At 37.4% G+C, this 16,918-nt stretch overlaps 1 pseudogene; it reads left to right on the top strand.

Annotated features, from left to right (window-relative positions):
- Window positions 1-5,883: 5,883 nt before the first annotated feature.
- Window positions 5,884-6,443, top strand: LOC123940234 (annotated as a pseudogene).
- The last annotated feature ends 10,475 nt before the right edge of the window (window positions 6,444-16,918 follow it).

The following is a 16,918-nucleotide window of genomic DNA, read 5'->3' as shown; positions in this document are numbered from 1 at the left end:
TGCACGACCTGGATAACTTTGCTGCATTTCCTTGCCTAGATCAGTATTCATGATGTTTCAGTTTTGTTCTCAGAATATCAAATGTTAAAAAAAAAAGAATATCAAGTGTTATGCCTTAATATAAATGGTAATTCTTTATAGAATAAGGGGGCAGAGAATATTCCAGCTGTACTTCTTCAGTGTCGTATGACGTCAGAACTTTGCCCCCTTTGATTGAGAACCTGATTGCAAAATCTGATTTTGGCCTGATCTGACAGTTTTGCTCTTTGGTTTACCCCAGAACTGTGACCTATAAATTCTCAGAGGATACTGAAGCTTCCTGAAAATGCCCACTTCTCAAGACATAGGTAATTTAAAAACTTATAATTTATAAACTAAAAAATGCCAAAATACAAGTTTCTCCCAGGGTTTGGTCCTAAGTAATCCCTTCTTTCCTGTCAACTTTACCCCTCTAGGTGATCTATCCAGTCCCATAACTTCTAATGTTATCTATAGCAAACACTCTCCAATCTTCAAATCTATATATATATGTTTATATATATACATATATAATCTCTCCTCTTATCATCAAATCTATATATATTAGTGTTTATTTGATTCCTCCGCTTGGGTCTCAAAGCATAATTTCCTCTCATCTTCCTGTTGTCCTCCCATTTTCCTCCTCCAGTCTTTCTCATATCAATAAATAGCATCACATCCACACTGTTGATTATACTAACCTAGGAATTATCATTAATTGTCTTTCTCCCAGCTCCCATAACATACTCATCAGCAAATCCTGTTGTTTCTTTCCAAAATACATCTCATTTGCATTGCTACTGCCCAACTCCAAGAAATCTTTGCTCATCTGGGCTAATGCAATAGTCTATTTAATGGTTTGTCTGGTTCTACTTTTGCTCCCTAATTAGCCATTCTCCACACAGCAGACAGTGTGATCTTTTAAAATTCATGGCACCCTTCTGCTTAAAATCCTCCAATGGCTTTTCATTGCACTTAGAATAAAATCCAAGTTCCATACAAGACTCTACACGATATGGTCACTGCCAATCTCTCAACAGTCTTATTGCTTATCTCTCGCTCCTCCTCATTGACTTTGCTCTAACTGCACTAGGATGCTCTAAGTACCAGTAAAACACCAACTTATTTCCACTCTTGAACCATTGCATATGCTTTTCCCTTTGTTTGGAGCTCTCTCTTCTCTGACTTTCACGCTGGGTGTTCTGTTTTCATTCAGGTCTCAACCCAAATATCATCTCAGAGAGATCTGAAAATCAATCTAAAGAACTACCTCATCTCCTCAGTTTCAATCAGTTTTATTCTGTGCATAGCATTCATCATTGACTGAATTATCTAACTTGTATATTAAATTTTTCTCCCCTATTTGGAACTGTGACCTTTCTATACTTTTATCACTCTATCTCCCACGCTTAGAAGAATAATTGCAGTATACTAGGTATGTATCCTGGGAGGGTAAAGACACATGAGAGAGAAAAGGCAAAGAAACAGAGATAGTTTATGTACAATATGATATTGAAGTGCTTGACATTTAACCCACATTCTCCCTAAACTGGTTTGGGTAAATACTGATTTATAGGATTCTTGGACGCAAGAGATTCTTTGGACAAATTAGTTTGGAAGAGTCCATTAGAGACTTATAAATTTTATTTGTCTATTATTCTATAAAATTTTACAGTTAAAAATCTTATTTAATCATGTCTGATCAAATGAATCCTAAAGTTAATTGGCCCTAGAAAATATGTTTCCCCCCTTTTGACAGATTGACCTTTGGAATTGCTGATCTAAATCAACACTGTCCCACTTGGAAGAGAATTAAGATAACAGTAGGGTAATATCTTCTTTTTTAAGTTGTTTGAAATAAAACCTCAATGAGAAGGAAAGATATATTTGTTTTTGAAAATTTTGTAGGAATTAAAAATGGTTACACTGAGAGAAGAGACAAAAATATGCTGAAGAGAAAATTTGGTAAATAGCAGTTAAGTGAGATTAGAAATCCATAAAATAACAATAGCAAAAATTAAAAAGGAAAAATGGATACTTTAAAATACTTTCAGATTTAGAAGAATAATATTGGGAAATTTTGAACAGAATGTACTCAGATGTCTAAAAAGTATAAATATCAGACTCGTTCTTTATAAAGTCTATAAAAGATAGGATGACATAAACATGAATATCCTGGTTATAGTTAGGGAAAGTGATGTAAAACCAGACGTTTGAAGTTAAATCGAGAGAGATTAGGGAGATTAAATTGAGAGGAATAAGTCTGTGAAATTTATAATTAACCACAATGTGGAGGGATAGTTCTTAGCAGCTGCTCTTTAAAAAATTCTGTTTTTAGCTACATAAAATTTTACCAACATGGCTGTAGTGCTTTGAACTTTCATCATATATTTATACTTTGCTTTAAAGCTTCTGAAGAGCAGGGGAACTTGGGTGGCTCAGTCAGGTAAGTGGCTGCCTTTGGCTCAGGTTATGATCCCAGAGTGCTGGGATCGAGCCCCACATCGACTCTCTGCTCAGTGGAGAGCCTGCTTCTCCCTCTCCCTTTGCCTGCTGCTCTGCCTACTGGTGCTCACTCTCCATATCTCTAATAAATAAATAAAATCTTTAAAAAAAAAAAGAAAAAAGCTTCTGAAAAGCAAATATGAAAGTTTGTCATAGATAGGAGATGTATTATAACCCCCAAGTGAAAAAACAAAAACAAAACTGTGTATTTGAATTCCCAAGCCTCTGTATACCCAGCCACAGAATCACTGTTGTATTTTTAAACCTCATTCCTGGAAACACTGCGGATGTCAGATCAATTTAGAAGCCAAAGAATACCTCTGAGAATGACATGGCAGCAACTGAAATAGTGTTTGGCCAAATTAAGAGTGTATGCCAAGGATGCCAAAAATCACAGTAATCTGGCAGGTAGATAGCTATTATTTAACTGTATGATCATTACTGGTTTCTGTACTGAAAAACTCTTGACTGTTTATGCAGTGAAATAGAGCCCATGATTTAGAGTATCTCTCTGTTTTGATGTTAGTAGTAGCTGGTTGGGGATTATACACAATCACAAAATGGAACTTCTCAAGGAAAGTACTTGGGGGGGAAACCTTTTAACAAATTATATTATATTTCATTATAAATGAAACAATATCAATTTAGAGATTTTTTTGTTGTAGGTTCTTAATATTCAGAATGCTATTCATATTCTACACTACTTATATATTTATTTCTTTCTAGTACAAACAAACTGGCCTGATCTTGTTGCAAAACATTTCAGTTTTAAATTTTTATTCTGTAAGACAAATAATAAGATTGTTATTTTTTCTTAAAGATTTTATTTATTTATTTGACAGAGAGAGATCACAAGTAGGCAGAGAGGCAGGCAGAGAGAGAGGGGGAAGCAGGCTCCCTGCTGAGCAGAGTGCCCCATGCGGGGCTTGATCCCAGGATCCTGAGATCATAACCTGAGCCAAAGGCAGAAGCTTAACCCCCTGAGCCACCCAGGTGCCCCAAGATTGTTATTTTTAAATAACTTTTTCTATATGTTCATGGTTCCTGATCTCTGCTCTCTCATCTGCATCTTATGGTCATGATCTCATGCTGTTTGGAAAGAACTTAACTTTCATAATTCCTTCCATAATTCCAATCCCAAATTGGCCAAAATTGCCCATGTGCCTTGAATTGCAGCATGTGTTCTTAAATTTAGGAGAGTTGATGATACGTACAAATAGCTTCTTTCTCTGGACCCACATTATTGTCCTCCTAATGGATAATGCTCAATGATAAAATGATTTTAAAGAGGGAATATCTGTTATCTTCAAAATGGTGGGCTTATTCTATTTCCTCCTCCAAGGAAGAAATTGATACTAAAGACTACCTCAAAATTATAAATGTATATCCTCAAAAATTCTTATTAGGAAATTAATTTCATTTCTGTAACATTCAAACGTAACCAAATAGTCTCATTAATCATATCCATATGTAGTGGAAAGAATATTAAATTTGACTTGTGTATGTGACCTGCCTCTTCCAGGGAGAGTGTATTTGGTCAAGTCACTTCTCCTAAATGTACTTCTTTGGTTAATGACATGAGTGTAATAGTACCTAATAGTCCTTAACATAACTATGCAATAGTATTGTTTGTAAAGAATTGTAAAGAATTATTACTATTATAATCTTTGTCATCTTCATCATCACCTATTTACATCATTATGATTAGTATCAAATTTAATGGAGTCCATGAAAGATTTCAGAACTTCCACATACACAGATATAAATCTGAACCCACTGCTTATGGAATAAAAGGCAAAATTCAGCATTAATATACAACCAAATAACAAACATCAGTTTGACTATTTTTATCTTTTCTATCCTTGATCTTGTCAAAATTTCTAAATCACTGTCTGAACAAATAAGAGACAGAAAATATAAATTAGAAAATGCAAGTGTTTAATTCAAGTAAAAGAAATTACTAGGTGCTTCTTAGCTGTTTCACGTCCAGATTGAAATCACAGAAAACACTTTGGGCAACCACAAATAAATTGATGATATTACATTTATGCACAAATTTAACCCCTCACATTTTGTTCTAAGTGATGTGGTTATATCAGTTATAGAAAATGACACAAAAATTACATTTCCTAGAGTTCTTATAAAAGAATGACACAAAATAAATGATAGTATAACTTAAAAGTTAGTTTTGATATGCAAAACTTTATGCCCTTTATGTCATGTATGCTGGACAATGATAATCTAATGGAAAATTAGATTAATTAAATAATCCAGAAATTCTTTAATTAAATACACAAATTCAAGTGTTCTTGACAGACTGAATAATCAGTACTGTTGAGGGCAAACTTCCATATCTAAGAAGCAAAACAAAGAAAAAAACACACACATCTGGGCAAATAAATCTGTCTGAATCCTTTATCATTCTTTATCAGATAGTTTAGTTTTTGCATTGTGTCTTTTCTGAGTTTTGCATTGGTTTTATGTGTTTTTGTATAACCATAAGAAACACATAACATGTTAAAATATAAATAACTGAGCTTGAATAGTCTGTGAGTAGGGTAATCATTCATTTATCCATCCATCCATCCATCCATCCATCCATCCACTGAGGAAACAAAGAGATCTGAGTATCTATTTTTAACTGGCATTGTAAATACAAAACTAAATGTCACCACTTGGCTAGCTTGAAAATAATTATTAAAATCTGGCATGGTAAGTGCTGCTACACACATGCACGTGCACACACACACACACACATGCTCAGCATACGTAGTGTTGGACAAAGAAAAGTATAATTTCAAAATTTTCAACATAGACAAGGAAGGCTTTACAGAGGAAAAGCCACTTGAACTAGGTTTCGAAGCCTGCCAAGGATTTTTAAGTGCTTAAGACTGAATCGTTCACTTCAGGAGAGAGAAAAAAATCATGTGCAATGGCAGAGGAGTAGCATGCCATTTGAGTTGAATGAATGGTGGGGCCAAGTTTTATATGATAAAGATGAAGGCAGAAACTAAACCACAGAATACTTTGTAATTTCATCAAAGGAATTTGGAGTTTAGACTGTGGCTAATACTGTACCCCTGCTGCTAAGAGAGCATTTGAATAATGAAATACGATTTTCTGTTTTGAAAATTCCTGTAGGCACAGTAAGTCTAATGAATTGAAAGTGTGTAGAGGCAAAGACATAAAGTAGGAGGTCACCACATAGTTCTGTAGAACATAAGGAGGACCTAAATTAAGCCAATAAAGTGAAAATAAGAAAATGTGGTGAAACAGTTTGCAGACTGGTTGGAGTCGGTGCTGCTGGCTGGTGCCTTGCCTCCCGGGACTCTTCCCAGCTGTCTGTCCAGCTTGCCCATGATGCCAGTAGACCTCAGCAAATGGTCCCAGCCCTTGAGCCTGCAGGAAGTGGATGAGCAGCGGCAGCATCTGCTGTAGGTCAGATACACTAGGGCGGAGGTGAACAAACTGGGCACATTGCTAACCTAGCCTAGGTTAAGAACTGGCCCACCAGTGTTGCATAGCATATCCTTGAACTGGGTGACTCCACACCTGGTCATGACAGATCCAGAAGCACCCAGCAGGAAGGACCCCAAATGCAGGGAATGGCACCCTTTTGGGAGGTCAACATGCAAGACAATGACATCAGCAGTGGCACAGTCTTCTCCCATTTTGGTGGCTCTGGGTCTCTCGTGGGGATAGACCTTCACTGCTACATCTGGCTGGTTTAAGAGGAGAATCGGTCACCGAAGTGTGACAAGAGCATTCCCAGCAACCCATCTGGAGACCACTGTGGCAAAATCAAAGGGGCATCTCTCCGCATAAAGCATGAACTCAGGCTGCCCGTGGCCAGCACATGTTGACAGGCTGAATGAGATGACTGTGTCCCCAAACACTGTGAGCAGCTGTCTAGGAAGTAGGGGAATGCTAGGAGACAGAAACCATCCTGGAGGTCTCCACCTGTGATCTCAGGTTCAATGATGCATGTTCCCAGTTCCCATTTTCACAGGCGAGGCCTGAGCAATAAGGTAGTGGTTTAGGGTGACTTTTCCTTCTGCCTATCCTATATAATTCTAGGGGGTCACACCCTGGTTTAGGTTTTGATCAAATCTGAACTCCATTCTGGGAGATATTTTGGTACTAGGATGGGGTCATCAAATTGTAAAAAAGAATAACAACCCAGAATTAAAAGAAGAAAAAATGGAGGTAATAAACCAGGTCTATAGTGATAGAGCAGAGCATCAACTAATCTTTAAGAGAGGTTTTAAAAAAAGAGAGAGAGAGATTCATTGCCTCTGCTTTTGTGAGCTTGAGTCCAGAATTGTGCAAGACGGCATTTCAAGGGAATGTTTTCACGGCCGTGTCTCTCACCAAGACAGAAGCTGGCCTGTCCACTAGACACCAGTGTGGTACATCTCAGATTTGTTAGTGGGGACAGTGTCCCATTCTGGCTCCTTTAAAGAGCAATACTGGAAAAAGCAATAGGGAGAGTCACTTTGTTGTTAAGGCCAGGCTATCTCCCTGAGGTGCAGTACGGGGTGAGAGGCTCTCAGAAATCCCAGATGCACCTGTTAAACTGGTTACTCTTTGTCTGTGTAAGTAAATGGATCTGGAGTTGTGGAATGTTGTGTTACTTCTGCTGTTTGCTTATAGCTGAATAGAAATTAAAAAAACAAAATAAAACATTGTGTGGGTGAAAAAAGGAAGGAAGGAAGGAAGGAAAGAAAGAAGGAAGGAAAAAGAAAGGAAGGAAGGTAGAAAATGTGGAAAAAATTGGTAGGGATAGAGTAATCTCTTGCATGTGAGGTCAGGCTCCTGAAAGAGAAGGAAGATCTGCCAGATGGCTCTATGATTTCAGTTTTGAATAAGAAGACTGTGTAATTTTTTAGTCCAAATCAGAAAACTTATGAAAATGAAAGAGGGTTCTAAAATAAGCAAACCTTTACGGCACCTGGATGGCTCAGTTAGTTAAGCGACTGCCTTTGGCTCAGGTCATGATCTTGGGATTGAGTACTGCATTGGGCTCCCTGCTCAGCATGGAGGCTGCTTCTTCCTGTCCCTTTGCCCCCACTCATGGTTTCTCTCTCGCTCACTCTCTCTCTCAAATAAATAAATAAAAATATTTTAAAGTAAATTAATTAATTAATTAAATAAGCTTATAATGTATATATTAAAGCAAAGCAAAACATTGAAAAATTACATAAGTAGAATTATTATCTTTGGTTTACATTAATATACTTTAATCAGATTCTAAGCAGTATTTGTCTCTCAAACTATGTCACAATAGAATGTATTTTTTAATGTGTCCAGATGATTTTTTAAGTAAAATTGCTTGCAGTGTTTTTCAAAGTTGTATTTTATGGTTAATAAATTTGAAGTAGTTGACTGCTTCTATTGTTAAAGTTCTGTAGGCCAGAAATATTTTTAATTGAGAAAAATCTTCTGTATGTTTCCTAAGGTACATTTAAACTCAGACTTAATTCTGCTAAATAAAAGATTTTCATTCTGTTTTTTATTGAAATACATAAAAATTTTAGCTCAAGTATTTTTACCAGCACTGGTTTTTTTTTCTTTATTCAAAGTAATGGTTTTTCAACAAGTATTTTTCTGTAACAAAATTCAAATAAGATGACTCTATGAGGGGAGGAGGGGCAGGAGGGGCAGGAGGGCAGAGAAGTAGGAGACTCTGTTTCAACCGGTTCCCTGAAGTGAGCTAAATATCTACCAGAACACTCTGAACACCCAGGAAATCAGCCTGGGATGTAGGATTACACACTTCTGGATCTCTACAGGGGTGGAAGACATCGGTGGAGAGGTAAAGTGGAGTGGGTACACTCAGACTGATATAAGAAGATAAGCAGAAAGGGAAGGGAGACACCAGAAGCGACCCACTGGAAAAGTAATACCCCAATACAAAAGTGCCCTGTGGTTAGGGACTGCCATTACCTTGGAGTCTGGTTGAAGACACTCAAAAAGAGCAAAAGGTCCTAAGAGGCAACAGATGGAATTGGGTGGCCACCGGCATGGTCCTAAGCCCACAGTTCCAGGACGGTCACCACCGGCAATCACCCGTGCCTGATAGAATCCAGTGGGGACTCCAATCCCCCTGGGCCCGCAGCTTTCTGCTGCTTGCTCCACCAATTGGGCTGGGCACACCCCTGCCTACGCCTGAGAAAGCCTGGTGTGGGCGCCAGCCAGCGGTCTCTGAACCCGCAGCCTTCCATGACCTGCACCACTGCTGGCTCATGGACACCAGACAGCAGTCCCAACAGCCACCAGTATTGGGCTCCCCCAGACCAATATCGCTTGCAGTTTTAGTAGCACAGGGGTGCAGAGACAAGCAGAGGGCCTCCGGTGACCACTAAGATGGTGCACACCACCTGTGGGAGGTTGTGGTGTTCAGCAGAGATTGCAGAGGGGAAGTCCGTATGTTCCGGATCATCCAGCGGGGAGCAGACTGAGGCTTCTCCCTGAGGCCAAGGACTGGGTGTGGACAATTTACTTTTTGCTTTACTTTTTGCACTAACCCTATGAAAAGCTGCAAAAAGCCACCCAAGAACAAAAACCTCCAGAGAATAAAAACCTGAAAAATTGGTTTCCACAGAGCCCAGCCCCTTGTTACTGCGGAGGACAACTCAGCCCAAGCAAGGCTGAGAGAAAAACAATGCAGCAGGCCCCTCCCCCAGAAGACAAGCACAAACAAAGAACAACAGGGCAATAACAACAGGGTTCCCATAAAACTGTAAAACCCCAACATCAGGGGAAAACAATATATTAAAACCCCGGTATTGCCCCAAAACTTGCATATTTCATAGACACGACTTTTTTAAATTGGTTCTCACGATTCTACTTTTATTTTTTTTTAACCTACTCACCATTACAACTAGATATTTAATACAACATACTATATAATAACTTTTAAAGATTTATTTATTTATTTATTTATTTATTATTTGACAGAGAGAGTGAGGAGAAGCAGAGGAGGAGAAAGAACCAGACTCCCCGCTGAGCAGGGAGCCTGATGTGGGACTTAATCCCAGGACCCTGGGATCATGACCTGAGCCAAAGGCATATGCTTAATCATCTGAGCCACCCAGGTGCTCACATAACTTTTAACTTGAGCTTTTTTCATACATATACCTGGGTTTGTTTGTCTTTCTTTCTTTCTTTCTTTTTTTTAATGTATATATAGATATAAGCTTCAAGGTAATCCTTTTTCCTTATTCAATACTACCCCTATATATAAGCCAGTTTTAATTTCCCTATATCTCTGGAAAGTTGCGTCCTTTAACAAAGATAATAAGATATACCCAGAAAGTACTGAAATAACCTTCCTCGCCCACATCAAGAGTTTATAACCACCTTCCCATTGTACTCTTCTGTCAGTGTTTCTGTGTATTTGTTTTCTGTTTTTGTACTATATAAATCTTATTCCTGGGATTCATTTCGACTGGGTTTTTCCTTTTTTTTTTTTTTTTTCCTTGTCTTTTACTTTTGTCTGTCTTTTTGTCTGTTCATTTTTGGTTTGTGTACCTTATCTTACTTTTGGGACTCATTTTGGCTGTTTTTTTTTTCTTTTTCTTTTTTTTTTCCCCTCTCTTTTTCTCTTTCTTTTTTCTTTTTGGTGGTGACTCCCGATTGCTCCAAAACTTTCCATGGGGCAACTTGACTGGATAGTGGTTGATATATTCAGCTATACATCCCTTCAACCACTTCTCACCAAAATGACTAGGAAGAGGAAGACCTAACAGAGGAAAAATTCAGATACTGCAACCTCTGGCACAGAACTATTGGATATGGTCATAAACAATATGTTGGAAATGGAATTCAGGGTAAAACTTGTCCTGGTAATGGGCAGCTAAGGGGAAGAGATTCCTTATGTACAGAGGAAGGACCATCAGAATAATTTCCAATCTGTCCACAGAAACCTGACAAGCCAGAAAGGGCGGACAAGACATATTCAGAGCACTAAGTGAGAAGAACATGCAGCCAAGGATACTTTATCCAGACATTCAGCTGACATTCAGAATGGATGGAGAGATAAAGAGTTTCCAAGTCCAGCAAGGTTTAAAAGATTATGTGACCACCAAGCTAGCACTACAAGAAATACTAAGTGAGGTTCTATTAAAGAAGAAACAACCCAAGAGTGACATAGAACAGGAAGTTACAGAGATAATGTATAGAAACAAGAACTTCACAGGCAACATGATGTCAATAAAAACTTATCTTTCAATAATCACTCTCAATGTGAAAGACCTAAATGCAACCACAAAAAGGCACAGAGTTGCAGACTGGATAAAACAACAGGTCCAATCCATATGCTGTCTACAAGAGATACATTTTGAACCTAAATATACATCCAGAGTGAAAGTGAAGGGATGGGGACACCTGGGTGGCTCAGTTGGTTAAGTGGATGCCTTTGGCTCAGGTCATGATCCCAGCGTCCTGGGATCAAGTCCCGCATCAGGCTCCTTGCTCTGCAGGGAGCCTACTTCTCCCTCTGCCTCTGCCTGCCACTCTGTCTGCCTGTGCTCTCTCTCTCTCTCTCTCTCTCTCTGACAAATAAATCTTTAAAAAAAAAAAAAAAAGAAAAGAAAGTGAAGGGATGGAGAAACATCTTCCATGCAAATGGACCTCAAAACAAAGCTGTGGTAGTGATTGTCATATCAGATAAATTAGGTTTTAAACTAAAGACTTTAAGCAGAGATACAGAAGGACACTACATCATCCTTAAAGGGTCTATCCACCAAGAAGACCTAACAGTTGTAAATGTCTCCAATGGGAGAACAACCAACTACATAAGCCAAATGTTAAAAAAAAATTAAAAAGTTGTATTGATATGAATACATTAATTGTTGGGGATCTGAACACACCACTCTCAACAACAGTCACTTAAGCAGAAAATCAACAAAGAAATAAGAGCTTTGAATGACACATTGTACCAGAAGGACCTCGTAGATATACACAGAACATTCCACCCTAAAACAAAAGAATACTCATTCTTCTTGAGTGCACATGGAACTTTCTCCAGAATAGACCACATACTGGGTCACAAATCAGGGCTCAACTGATACCAAAAGATTGATATTATTCCCTGCACATTCTCAGACCACAATGGTTTGAAAGTGGAACTTAACCACAAGAAAAAGTTTGGAAGGAATTCAAACACATGGAAGCTAAAACCATCCTGCTCAAGAATGTTTGGATCAACCAGGAAATCAAAGAAGAACTTAAACAATTAATAGAAATCAATGAGAATGAAGACACATCGGTCCAAAACCTATGGAATACAGCAAAGGCAGTCCTAAGGGGGAAATACATAGCCATCCAAGCCTCACTCAAGAAAATTGAAAAATCCCGAATACACCAGCTCTCTTTACACCTTAAAGAACTGTAAAATCAACAACAAATTAAACCAACCCCATATACAAGAAGGGAAATAATTAAGCTTAGAACAGAGATCAATGAGTTAGAAACTAGAGATACAGTAGAACACATCAATGAAACTAGAAGCTGGTTCTTTGAAAGAATCAATAAGTTCGATAAACCACCGGACACACTAATCCAAAAGAAAAGAGAGAGGATTCAAATTAATAAAATTATGAATGAAAGGGGAGAGATCACAACAAATACTAAGGAAATAGAAACAATCATCAGAAATTATTATCAACAGTTATATGCTAATTGTTAAGCAACCTAGAAGAAATGGATACATTCCTGGAAACCTATAAACTTCCAAAACTGAACCAGGAAGAAAGTGACAACCTGAACAGAGCAATATCTAGTAACAAGATTGAAGCAGTGATCAAAACCTCCCAAAAAACAAGAGTCCAGGATCTGATGGATTCCCTGGGGAATTCTACCAAACATTCAAAGAAGAAATAATACCTATTCTCCTGAAGCTGTTTCAAAAAATAGAAACAGAGGGAAGACTTCCAGACTCTTTCTGTGAAGTCAGCATTACCTTGATCCCCAAACCAGGCAAAGAACCCACCAAAAAGGAGAATTTCAGACCAATATCCCTGATGAATATGGGTGCCAAGATTCTCAACGAGATCCTAGCTAATAGGATCCAACAGTGCATTAAAAAGATTATCTGCCATGACCAAGTGGGGTTTATCCCTGGAATGCAAATGTGGTTTAACATTTGCAAATCAATCAATGTGATAGAACAAATCAAAAAAAGAGAGAGGAACCACATGGTCCTCTCAATTGATGCAGAAAAGTCATTTGAGAAGATACAGCATTCTTTCCTAATTAAAATGCTTCAAAATATAGGGGAAGAGGGAACATTCCTCAACTTCATAAAATCATCTATGAAAAACCCACAGTGAATATCATTCTCAATGGGGAAAAACTGACAGCCTTCCCACTGAGATCAGGAACATGACAAGGATGTCCACTCTTGCTGTTGTTGTTCGATATAGTATTAGAAGTCCTAGCAACAGCAATCAGACAACAAAAAGAAATAAAAAGTATTCAAATTGGCAAAGAAGAAGTCAAACTCTCTCTCTTCCCAGATGACATGACACTTTATATGGAAAACCCAAAAGACTCCACCCCCAAACTACTAGAACTCATACAGCAATTCAGTAATGTGGCAGGATACAAAATCAATGCACAGAAATCAGTTGCTTTCTTATACACTAGCAATGAAAATATAGAAAAGGAAATTAGAGAATCAATTCCATTTACTATAGTACCAAAAACCATAAGATACCTTGGAATAAACCTAACCAAAGAGGTAAAGGATCTGTACTCGAAGAATTACAGAACACTTAAGAAAGAAATTGAAGACACAAAACGATGGAAGAGAATTCCATGCTCAGGGATCAGAAGAATAATCATTGTTAAAATGTCTATAAATGCCTAGAGCAATCTATACTTTCAATGCCATCCTGATCAAAATTCCACTGGCATTCTTCAAAGTGCTGGAACAAAAGAATCCTAAAATTTGTATGGAACCAGCAAAGACCCAAAATTACTGAGGAAATGTTTAAAAAGAAAAACAGAGCTGGAGGCATCATGTTGCCTGATTTCAAGCTTTACTACAAAGCTGTGATCACAAAGACAGCATGATACTGGCACAAAAACAGACACATAGACCAGTGGAACAGAGTAGAGAGTCCAGATACAGACCCTCAACTCTATGGTCAAATAATCTTTGACAAAGCAGGAAATAATATCTAGTGGAAAAAAGTCTCTTCAGTAAATGGTGCCGGGGAAATTAGAGAGCTATGTATAGAAGAATGAAACTCAACCATTCCCTTACACCATACACAAAGATAAACTCAAATGGATGAAAGACCTCAAAGTGAGGCAGGAATCTATCAAAATCCTGGAGGAGAGCATAGGCAGTAACCTCTTCGACATCGGCCATAGCAACTTCTTTCAAGACACGTCTCCATAAGAAAAGGAAACAAAAGCGAAATAAACTTTTGGGACTTCATCAAGATCAAAAGCTTCTGCACAGCAAAGGAAATAGTCAACAAAACAAAGAGGCAACCCACGGAATGGGAGAAGATATTTTCAAAATGACATTACAGACAAAAGGCTGATATCCAAGATCTATAAAGAACTTCTCAAACTCAACACCCAAAAACAGATAATCATGTCAACAAACGGGCAAAAAGCATGAACAGATGCTTCTCCAAAGAAGACATACAAATGGCTAACAGACATATGAAAAAATGTTCATCATCACTAGCCATCAGGCAGATCCAAATCAAAACCATATTGAAATACCTCCTTACACCAGTTAGAATGGCCAAAATCAAAAGGACAGGAAACAACAAGTGTTGGAGAGGATGTGGAGAAACAGGAACCCTCTTATAATGTTGGTGGGAATGCAAGTTGGTGCAGCTACTTTGGAAAACAGTGTGGAGATTCCTCAAAAAATTAAAAATAGAGCTATCCTATGACCTTGCAATTGCACTACTGGGTATTTACCCCAAAGATACAGATGTAGTGAAAAGAAGGGCCAATGTACCCCAATGTTCATAGCAGCAATGTCCACAATAGCCAAACTGTAGAAAGAGCATAGATGTCCTTCGACAGACGAATGGATATAGAAGAGATGGTCCATATATACAATGGAATATTACTAAGCCTTCAGAAAGGATGAATACCCAACTTTTACATCAACATGGATGGGACTAGAGGAGATTATGCTGAGTGAAATAAGTCAAGCAGAGAAAGTCAATTATCATATGGTTTCACTTACTTGTGGAGCATAAGGAATAAAATGGAGGACATTAGGAGAAGGAAAGGAAGGAAAGGAAAAGTGAATTGGGGGAAATCAGAGGGGGAGGCAAAGCATGAGAGACTATGGACTCTGAGAAACAAACTGAAGGGAAGGGAGGGGGTGGGTGGATGGGTGAGCCTGGGTGGTGGGTATTAAGGAGGGCACGTATTGCATGGAGAACTGGGTATAGTGCATAATCAATGAAACTAGGAAAACTGAAAAAAGGATGTTAAAATTTTAAATTTTTTTAAAAAGATGTCTCTATGATTCTTTTCAATATCTCATCAAACTTAGTTGCTGCTATAAACAAAGTCTGTCTCAATTTCATTCCATCCTATTACAGAATATTAATTTATTCAGTTAAAAAAGAACCTTTAAAAGTTTTTCTCAGATACAAGTTATTGTGTAGCTCAAGTGTAGATTTTCAGAAATAAATTATGTATCGTTTGAGCTCTCACCGTCTAATTTTTTTAGATTTTTTAAATTTCTGTATGAAAAAATTTTATTCCTTCTATTTCCAAGTTTTGTTTCAATTTTCTGAAAGTGTTAAAGTTGACATTTTTTTAAAAAGATTTCCAAGAAAAGAGTGAAAGTTAACCAAAATTTAGAAAACTCTTTCACAATATCGTTCAGTACTTTGTACTTAGATTGGTTTACAAGTTTGCTTTAAAGACTGAAACATCTATATAAATTTATTGATGGTGGGAAACAAAGAGAAAGTATCAAAACCTCTGTGTGAGTGGCTTTTGTGTATTTACAGAAGTTATAGTTTATGGCTTGCATATTAGACTGGCAATATACTAAAATTGTTAGGAGATAATTATTAAGTTTGTGTGTACAAAACAAATTCTAAATATATTCTCTCTCTGTACATTTTTAATTCAGAAAGAATATTGCTTTTATTATAACTTCATGACCTACAAATAGTTATATTTTATCTCTGTAAAAGCTTATCATTTTAGTCTTTAAGTTTTAACTATTTTAGATTTATAATTACAGTATATCTCAGATGTTTCACCATAGAATAATTAACTTCCAAAAGCTTTAGAGGGGACACCTGGGTGGCTCAGTTTGTTGAGCATCTTCCTTGCGCTCGGGTCATGAACCCAGTGTCCTGGGTTTGGGTCCCAGATCGGGCTCCCTGCTTGGCGGGAAGCCTGCTTCTCCCTCTCTCACTCCCCATGCTTGTGTTTCCTCTCTCACTCTTTCTGTCAAATAAAAAAATAAAATCTTAAAAAAAAAAGCTTTAGAGTCCATTGATTAGAGGAAAATATAACTATTATTGGAATTAAACTGACTTTCTATTTAAAATAACTTGAGAAAATTTTAACCATTTTTTAAGAAGAAACAATGCTATATACCTTAACCTTTTTTTAATTTTTTTTTAACTTTTATTTTTTATATTTTATTTATTTATTTGACAGAGAGAGAGGTCACAAGTAGGCAGAGAGGCAGGCAGAGAGAGAGGGAGAAACAGGCTCCCCACTAAGCAGAGAGCCCGATGCGGGGCTCGATCCCAGGACCCTGAGATCATGACCTGAGCCGAAGGCAGAGGCTTAAACCACTGAGCCACCCAGGCGCCCCTTTTTTTTTTTTGCTTTTCTTCAATCTTTTTTATTTATTGTCTGAAAGAACACTATTGGTTCAGATCTGTTATATCTTTGGCTAGTCCTGATGGTCCTGGCAATAAAGGAATTTATTTTATTCACGTTAGTATCTGGATTAATTAATCATTTAACCCTTTGCAAAGTTCTTCTTTGGAAAATAGAGCCAACCCATGAACAGTTATTGCTATACTTTTTGTATATGCACAAGAAAACTAGAGTTTGAAAAAGTGAAATTAACTTAGAATAGTCATTTAATCTAAATGGAAACACATATTTCACAGCATGGTATATATAAACTCACTTTCTGTATTAAATCAAGACCTACTGGCATGATTTTCTTTTTAAAAATTTAAACTAAATGCTATTGTTTCCCCCTGAAGATTTGGTTTTCCTGTGACATGTGATATCATAGCTCCACATACAGTAGATAAAGTTATAAATATTCTGTGCAACTCACAGCAACATTTACTAAGAGATTTTATACTAAATATCTATTTCTTAGATTTTATTTTTTTTGCCTCTGCTGCTAAAAGAGTTTATTGTA

Source organism: Meles meles, chromosome 4 (assembly GCF_922984935.1).
Source record: "Meles meles chromosome 4, mMelMel3.1 paternal haplotype, whole genome shotgun sequence".
NCBI lineage: Eukaryota > Metazoa > Chordata > Mammalia > Carnivora > Mustelidae > Meles > Meles meles.
The sequence above is the reverse complement of the archived record's forward strand: the minus strand, read 5'-3'. Positions and strand labels throughout refer to the sequence as shown.